We start from the raw sequence: 6,596 nt of genomic DNA on the forward strand, positions 1-6,596 counted from the left end.
AGTCAGATTTTCCCTTCACACTAACAGGGACAGTGGTTGATATAAATATTTCAGTGTGTCCCTGTGAACAGACTGTGGTGCATTGAGTGCAGTGTTATGAAGCTGCTCAAGATTTTCCTTTGTTCTTTCAAAGTTTGTGAGTGTTAATGACAAGGCCAGTGTTTGCCCTCATGCCCCTCTAGAAGATGGTCATGAGCTGTCATCTTTGACTTCTACAGTCCATCTGGTGTAGATACACCCACAGTGCTGTGTATAAGAGAGCTTTAGGATTTTGATCAAGTGACAGTGAATGAACATTGATATATTTCTAAGTCAAGGTGTTCTGTGTGACTTGGAGGGGAACTTGCAGGTGGTCATGTCACCATGTATTTGCTGCCATTGCCATTCAGGGTGATAGATTTCATGGGTGTTGTTGAAGGTTGGGTGAGTTGCTGGAATCCTGCTTATAGATATTACATACTGCTGCCACTCTGCATTGTTGGTGGAAGAGTGAAGATTTAAGGGTTTGGATGAGTTGACCATCAGGCAGGCTGCTTCTTCTGGGTGGCATTGGTGTTGTCGGAGCTGTATCTATTCAGACAAGTGAAAAGGATTCCATCACTCCTAACTTGTCGTTGAACAGAGGGAATCATCTTTGGGAGTCAGGAGATGAGTTACTCACTGGTCCACTTACGTTTCTGTCAATGCCAAACCCCAACATGTGATTATGTGAATCTCATTGATTGCATAGAATACCAAGGAGAAATGGTTATATTCTCAATCATTTCCCTTTCTTTCTGCTTATCTCTTGTCCTTGGACGGTATCTATGGCAGTGAGTTGAGCCAACACAGACTCAATCTGAAGCCCTCTGGCCACAATGTGAAGCTCAGCACGGTCTCCCAGCCTCAATGTGAAGCTCAGCACGGTCTCCCAGCCTCAATGCGAAGCTCAGCACGGAATCCCAGCCTTGAGGTGAGGCTCGGCGCGGACTCCCAGCCTCAATGTGAAGCTCAGCGCAGACTCCCAGCCTCAATGCGAAGCTCAGCGCGGAATCCCAGCCTTGAGGTGAGGCTCGACGTGGACTCCCAGCTTCGCGGTGAAGCCCAGCGTGGACTCCCAGCCTCGAGGTGAAGCCCAGCATGAACTCATCTGTTTTTACGTTTTTTTTCTCTTTCTCTGCTTTAGAAAGACTGTAAGGCTGACTTTTTAACTTTATTTCTTTACTTTTATCATTTATTCCTAAGGTTTTGCACCTTTGTGCCCAAGACGGTGCCAGAAATGGCGACTTTATACACTTTTCACTGTACTCATATATCCCTATACTCGAGTACAAGTGACAATAAAACCTAATTCTAATTCATTAGAGCTTATTGTGTGGCATGAATGTTACTTGCCACTTATCAGTCCAAGCTTTGAATGATCTGCTTTTACTGCATGTAGCTAAAGACTTCATCAGTGTCCAAAAACTCACGAATAGTAGTAAACATTGTGTAAACTCATGCTTTTGACTTTATGATGGAAGGTAGGTCATTGATGAAGCAGCTGAAAATGGTTAGAAATAGGATGTGATCCTCAGGAACTTCTGTAAAATATTCTGAGACTGAGATTATGCGCTGCTAACAACCACAGCCATTTCCCTTTGTGTTAACTGCTCCAGCCTGGGGAGACTTCTCCTCCAATTTCCATTGACTTCAATTTTGTTAAGACCCTTGATGCTTCATTTTGATTAAATGCTGCCTTGATATCAAGGGCGATCACTTACACTCCATCTTTTGAGTTCATATCTTTTGTTCATGTTTGAAGAGTGTAATGAGTCCAGGAGCTGAGGAGCTCCAGCAGAACTAAAATGAGCAATGATGAATAGGTTTTTGCTCTATCTATGTCGTTTGATAGTCCTGTCAATGTCATACTTCATTATTTTGCTAAAGTTTGAGAGTTGACTGAAGGGGCACATGCTGGCTGAATTGCATTTGTCCTGCTTTATTTGCACAAGCGATGTCTTCAATTTTTGATATTATTGGAAAGTTGCCTGTGTTGTAGCTGCCTTGGCTTGAGAAATGGATAATTCTGGCAACTAAGTCCTCATTAGTCCTGCTGGAATGCTGTCAGGGTTCTTAGCCTTTCGTGTATCCATTGCCTTCAACTGTTTCTTCATATCATGATGAACTTCAACAAACTTCATCTCTTTGTTGACTTGCTTTGTTTAGGTGCATTAGAGAAGGAGGTGGGCAATGGTCTTTTCCTCACTGCAGCAATCTAAAGGACAACTTGAAACCTAATGCTGAGATTCTAGGCATGCAGGAATATTTTGATGGGGAGTGCCCCTGTCTTTATCACCCATGATATGTTTTCACTCTTGTTTGAAAACTCTGGTGACGAAATTTTCTGGCAAATATATTTTAAAGCATACCAGCGATCCATCTAACAGAGTTCACTAATTTTCCCATTGATCCTTGATATTGTTATGTGCAGAAACCATTTGATTTTTAGACATGTTGAACAATTAATTTGCAAAGATTTTTGAGTCTTTTTCGAGCTATCTATTTCAATGCCATTTAAAGAGGATGTGTTTCATTTTTGTTCCCTTCCCATCTGCAGATCTTGACACAAGCATGGTCTAGCTGTACTTGTACAGATATTAACTTGAAGGAAGTAATCAAATGCTCAACCTCAAATTCAATCTTGTTTGCATCTATTCATGTTAACAGCTTTAATCTGATTGCTTTCTTACTGTTACAAAAGTGATTAGAATTTCTTACAGCCTTGATCTACAACTGTGGTAATTTTCTTTTCCTGCTTATTCTATGTTTGGTTCAACAATTCTCCTGCATGCTTCAGTAGATGCCAATAGTCATCACAGTGTACTTCTCACCTTTCTTCCTAGAGAGGTTATTTTCTTTTATGTAATTAAATCTTTATTGTTTAATGCAGTTATAAGTACAGCTTTAGAGAGTGTGCTTATGGATCCTCAGTATGCATTTACTCTGGAATCTTTGTCATATCTTTAAAGTGTTTTCTACTTTATGTCTGCTGCATTCAATCTTCATGAATTGTTTTTTTGTTTCAGCTATTGCCTCACATCCTGATATGACTGTTCATGAATTGAATATATATGCCTGTTTCCAGGCCTCCTATATATCTACATCCCAGATAATGGCACGCATCATCAGTATTCCCTCTTTTTCTTTTTATTCTGCGTAGACCTCCGAGAGCTGTACATGGAAGTGACTTGCAGAACCGGAAGTCAATGCTGTGATCCTCCTTGACGCGCTGATCACCCCATGTTCAGAATATTGGACATGCACAGCCGCACATATTAGAGGGAACATTGCACATCATTCTATTCCATTCTCTTCCCACGTCATTCATTGCTTGTGCTTCCACATTTCTCATTGTGGGACTTGCCACTATATATATGAGATTGAATTGAAGTACGTGTTTCAGGATGTTAGTATCTGTAGTAAATCTTTGTTACAATCATGGTAAATATAGACTATCAAATTTTAACTTTTATCATTTTATACCTTACCATGCTGTATACCTTAGACTTTCTGTGGACAAAAATGTTTTGAAAGAAAGGACAATAACTGACCTAAAATTGCTTCCATAATCACCTGACTACAGTTTGAGCTAAGTCCAGGGATCCAGTGTGGGATAGATGAAATTGTCTCTGCTGAAATTAACATTTTATCTAAAGTAAATGAAACCAGGCAACTGAAACAACATCAAGAAACTTGCATCTTCTGTTTTAATTTATACAGGTGAATTCACATGCACGCTGTCCTCGAGGATTGTGTACAACACTTCAGTTTCACAATGGAGCCAGACATGGGAACATACAAATAAACCAAATTTTGGTTGTCTTCTTTGAAAAACGGTTTCTTTTACTTATTCATAATATGTGGGTGTCATTGGCTAGGTCACCACATAATGACCGTCACTTAGGGGAGGTGATGACCTAGTAGTATTATCGCTGGACTTTTAATCCAAAGACCTGAGTAATGTTCTGGGAACCAGGTTAGAATTCCGCCATGACGGATGGTGGAATTTGAATTCAATTTTAAAAAAATTGAGTCCAATGATAACAATGAAACCATTGCCAATTGTCGGAAAAGGGAAGGAAATCTGCCATCCTTGCTCTGGGCTACATGTTACTCCAGATCCATAGCAATGTGGTTAACTCTTAACTGCCCTCTCCACAGTTAGGGATGGTCAATAAAGGTTGGCGTAGCCAGTGATGCCCTCATTGTGAATGAATACAGAAGACTACCTTGCCCAATTATGTGTCAACTATGTCGCTATGGATTTGGAGCCACACATAGGCCATATCAGATAAGGATGGCATATGTCTTCCCTAAAAGACATGAATGAATCAACGAATTAATGGTTGTCATGAGGCTAGTTTTTATTTTGATTCCTACTTTTATTGAAGACACATTTCACTCTCTGCCATAGTGAGATTGGAACCCATGTCCTCAGAACATTGTCCTGAGTTTTATTTTGGATTCCTAGTCCAGTGGCATTGCCATTATCCATCGCCTTCCCTAAGGCTTCTACTTGTCTAAGTTTCCCAGAAGACAATGCATGATGAAAAAGCAAATGGGGAAATCAGCAATTCACCAAGAACTCAAATAAACCTACAATCCTTGCAACTACTGATGATATGAGTCTACAATGAAACTGTGGTCTCAGGTTTAGAAAATCTAAAATCCCATGCACTCTAAAAATTACATAAACTTTATTCTTCCAGCCTTTATCAGACATACTTTTGCTTTTTCAACATATTACCTTTATTTATGTGTTTGTTGATACGTCTTTGTTGCATTTTTTTCAGGGTTTGTAGGTAATAAAACTCATCTGTATTTTTTCCCAAGAAGCATTGCAATTGGCTCCTTAATTTTGATTCATTATATTAATTGAAGTATGAAGCTGCATGGTAGAAATAAATAAGAATATTTGTTGCTATTAACCAAGAAGGGGTTAAAGTGAAAATGGTGAATTAACCCTCCTCACCTGATTGTGATATGTTCCATTTAATCATCAAAGGAAAGAAATGCCTTCACACATAAGTATTATAAAATGCATCCTTGAATTTTGCTACACTGCAGTTCACGTTGACCCATATTTAAGTCAGTATTCCATAGTTACAACAAGCACAGGTAAAAAAAATTAAGAACTTGTCACCATTTTACAACCTCTTTTCAGTTTGACATAAACCTCTTGAACATTGAAGAATGATCTGAGGACTTGGAATGGAAAAGAATATGACCAGGTCGTGTTTTCTGTATTTGAAGGACATGATCTTGCTGGAAGCCACATATTTGCTTTTAAGGTTAATACCACAAATCCTTTCCTTCTTCCAGATGCAGATGCAGTTAGAGTAGTTTTAATTTTAATAACCTGTACTTATCGAAGTAAGGATTTAGGAGGTATTATGTAAATATTGCATATAACAATCCAAAACTGTGTGAAAATCAGCCTGTGAAGCCAGATTTCTCTAAGCTCCAGTGAAACATTTGGCACCTACTCCATACGTTACAAGGTTCCATATCAACTGGAATGACAGTAATGAAAAAAATAGATAATCCTAATATAAAATCCATTCTTTCCACCAGTATGTTACCTTTAGCTTCAAAGAGCAATGATGTGGCATGAGCGAAAATAAGAAAAAAATTCAAACTGAAGGTCTCATTCCTGAATGATTGAAGCATTTATAATAAAATAGGTGAATTATTAACACCGGTAGAAATTAAATGGGTTTGACTTAATAACCATTACAGTATGGTGGCATAGTGACAAGTGTTTGGAACAAAATATTTCAGGACAATTGACTTTTATGATAGGAACATGGAAAGGAGGAGGGAGACATTTGAAAATAAAGGATGGGCTAAAAACAGCAAAGGTCCAGGATCTTAGCTCAGAAAATCAAGTTGTAGAATCAATTTGAGTGAAGCTAAAACGCAAACAGGACAGAAAATCTTGATTGGAATAAATTAAAAATTCACAGCAAGTACATCAGCATAAATCAGGAAATCGAAGATGCATATAACAATAACTTGGGACTTTAATGTTCATATTAACTGGGCAAACCAAACTTACATGACTACTGCGCATGGAAAGTCCATGCAGCGTATAAATTTTAGTTAAGGACCTAATCAGGGAACAGGAAAAGGAAAGGGAAAATAACATGGATGTTGGATCTCTGAAATAAAAATGGAAAATGCTGGAAATACTCAGCATGTTTGACAGCAGTTGCAGAGAAACAGACTTATGTTTCAGGTCTATAACCTTTCACCCAAACTGCACTATAGATCTAAGTATTGTGCAAGGAGAAAGGGTTAATGAATAAATCTTTAGTAAAGGAGTGTTTAGGAAATAACAATTATATTACGTTGGAATTTTATGTTGATTTAGAATGTAATTTATTTATGTCCAAAACCAAGGTCCCATATTTGAACAAAGAAAACCATGCAGGTAAGAGGTAAACTGATTAGAGATGGGAAACTAGATTAAAAGATATGATACTGATAAATAATGGCGAACTCTTAAAGAGTTAATTCATAATATCCATTCCCTTAATGACTAAAATTCCATGTCCAACTGTGCCAACATGGGA

General features: G+C 38.3%; 1 pseudogene; it reads left to right on the top strand.

The window, feature by feature from the left end:
* Positions 1–919: 919 nt before the first annotated feature.
* On the top strand, positions 920–5,635 carry LOC109929165 (annotated as a pseudogene).
* Positions 5,636–6,596: the final 961 nt, after the last annotated feature.

Source organism: Rhincodon typus, chromosome 14 (genome assembly GCF_021869965.1).
Source record: "Rhincodon typus isolate 14 chromosome 14, sRhiTyp1.1, whole genome shotgun sequence".
Classification (NCBI taxonomy): domain Eukaryota; kingdom Metazoa; phylum Chordata; class Chondrichthyes; order Orectolobiformes; family Rhincodontidae; genus Rhincodon; species Rhincodon typus.